This window comes from Lathyrus oleraceus, chromosome 5 (assembly GCF_024323335.1).
Source record: "Lathyrus oleraceus cultivar Zhongwan6 chromosome 5, CAAS_Psat_ZW6_1.0, whole genome shotgun sequence".
Classification (NCBI taxonomy): domain Eukaryota; kingdom Viridiplantae; phylum Streptophyta; class Magnoliopsida; order Fabales; family Fabaceae; genus Lathyrus; species Lathyrus oleraceus.
Genome location: NC_066583.1, coordinates 613,618,067 through 613,620,890, shown reverse-complemented (window position 1 = coordinate 613,620,890; position 2,824 = coordinate 613,618,067).

Genomic DNA, 2,824 nt, shown 5'->3' with positions numbered 1-2,824 from the left:
ATCAAGACATGCCTGGTTTGGATTCTGAGATTGTGGAGCATAGATTGTCGTTGAAGTCAGAATGCCCGCGGGTCAAGAAGAAGTTGAGGAGGACTCATCCTGATATGGCAGTAAAGATCAAAGACGAAGTGCAAAAACAAATTAATGTTGGTTTTCTTGATACCGCTGAATATCCATAATGGGTGTCCAATATTGTGCCTGTTCCAAAGAAGGATGGAAAAGTCCGCATGTGCGTCAATTATAGAGATTTGAACAAAGCTAGTCCGAAAGATGATTTCCCTCTGCCACACATTGATATGTTGGTAGACAATACAGCTAAATTCAAACTCTTTTCATTTATGGACAGATTTTTCAGATATAATCAGATCACGATGCACCCGAAGATATGGAGAAGACCATATTCATTACACCCTGGGGAACATTCTGTTATAGAGTGATACCTTTCGGTTTAAAGAATGCTGGTGCAACATACTAGAGAGATATGACCACTCTTTTTCATGACATGATGCATAAAGAGGTCGAGGTATATGTTGATGATATGATTGCTAAATCAAGTGATGAAGAAGAACATGTTGAGCATTTGTTGAAGTTATTCCAGCCTTTGAGGAAGTACAAGCTCCGCTTGAATCCCAATAAATGTACTTTTGGTGTTCGTTCTGGTAAGTTGTTGGGCTTTATTATCAGCGAGAAGGGTATTAAAGTGGATCCTGCCAAGGTCAAAGTAATACAAGAAATGCTTGCGCCCAAAACCGAGAAGCAAGTCAGAGGTTTTCTCGGCCGCTTGAATTACATCTCGAGATTTATATTGCATATGACTACCACATGTGCGCCTATATTCAAGCTTCTTCAGAAAGATCAGTCTTGTGATTGGACCGAGGATTGCCAAAAAGCTTTTGATAGTATCAAAGAGTATCTGCTTGAGCCTCTGATTCTGTCACCTCCTGTTGAAGGAAGACCATTGATCATGTATTTGACTATGCTTGAAGAAAGTATGGATTGTGTTCTTGGTCAGCAAGATGAAACTGGAAAGAAAGAATATGTTATTTACTACCTCAGTAAGAAATTCACCGACTGTGAGACTCGGTATTCTATGCTTGAAAAGAATTGTTGCGATTGGCTTGGGCTGCTAAGCGTCTGCGTCAGTATATGTTGAATCATACTACTTGGTTGATATCCAAAATGGATCCAATCAAATACATTTTTGAGAAGCCTGCTTTAACTGGGAGGATTGCCCATTGGCAGATGTTGTTATCCGAGTATGATATTGAATACCGATCTCAAAAAGAAATTCAAGGTCGTGTCTTGGCTAACCATTTAGCTCACCAATCGATTGAAGATTATCAGTCAGTACAATATGATTTTCCCGACGAAGGGATTTTGTACTTGAAAATGAAAGATTGTGATGAACCATTGCTTGAAGAAGGGCCGGAACCTGGTTTCCGTTGGGGCATGGTATTTGATGGAGCTGTTAATCAGTATGTAATGATATTGGGGCAGTGATTATTACTCCTCAAGGCACTCATTTTCCATTTACAACTAGATTAACTTTCAAATGTACAAACAATATGGATGAGTATGAAGCTTGCATTATGGGGCTCGAAGAGGCCATTGATCTCAAAATCAAATATCTTGACGTCTATGCAGATTCAACTTTGGTTGTGAATAAGATCAAAGGTGAGTGGGAGACGAATCAACTCGGTTTGATACCATATAGATACTATGAGAGGAGGATTTCAACTTTCTTTACAAAGGTTGAGTTTCATCACGTCCCTTGAGATGAAAACCGGATGGTAGATGCTCTTGCAACGTTTGTTTCAATAATTATGGTAAAATTTTGGAATGAAGTTCCTAATTTGACTATGATGCATCTTGATAGGCCAGCTCATGTGTATGCTATTGAAGAAGTCAAAGATGAAAAGCCGTGGTATTTTGATATCAAGTGTTTTCTCCAAAGTCAGATTTACCTGCCTGGGGCATCTTTGAAAGATAAGAAGACTTTGAGAAGATTAGCTGGAAACTTCTACCTGAATGGTGATGTGCTTTACAAGAGAAACTTCGATATGGTTTTTCTCAGATGCGTGGATAGACACGAAGACAACTTATTGATGACTGAAGTCCATGAAGGTTCCTTTGGTACTCATTCCAATGGACATGCTATGGCTAAGAAGATGTTGGGAGCAGGTTACTATTGGCTGACAATGGAATCTGACTGTTGCAAGTTTGTGAAGAAATGCCACAAGTGTCAAATATATGCATATAAGATTCATGTTCCTCTGACACTGTTGAATGTCATTTCTTCTCCATGGCCCTTCTCCATGTGGGGAATTGATATGATTGGCATGATTGAGCCTAAAGCTTCGAACGGACATCTTTTCATTCTGGTGGCTATTGACTACTTCACAAAGTGGGTTGAAATGACATTGTATGAGAATGTAACCAAGCAAGTTGTTGTAAGGTTTATCAAGAATCAGATTATATGTCGTTATGGTGTGCCAAGTAAGATCATTACTGATAATGGATCTAACTTAAACAATAATATGGTAGAAGCTCTTTGCAAAGACTTCAAGATTGCACATCATAATTCTTCTCCCTACAGATCTAAGATGAATGAGGATGTTGAAGTTGCGAACAAGAACATCAAGAAGATCATTCAGAAGATGGTTGTGACCTACAAGGATTGGCATGAGATGCTCCCATTTGCTTTGCACGGGTATCGTACATCCATCTGCACTTCAACATGGGAAACCCATTTCTCACTTGTTTATGGTATGGAAGTTGTGCTCCCAGTAGAGGTTGAGATCCCATCATTGTGTGTCTTGATGGA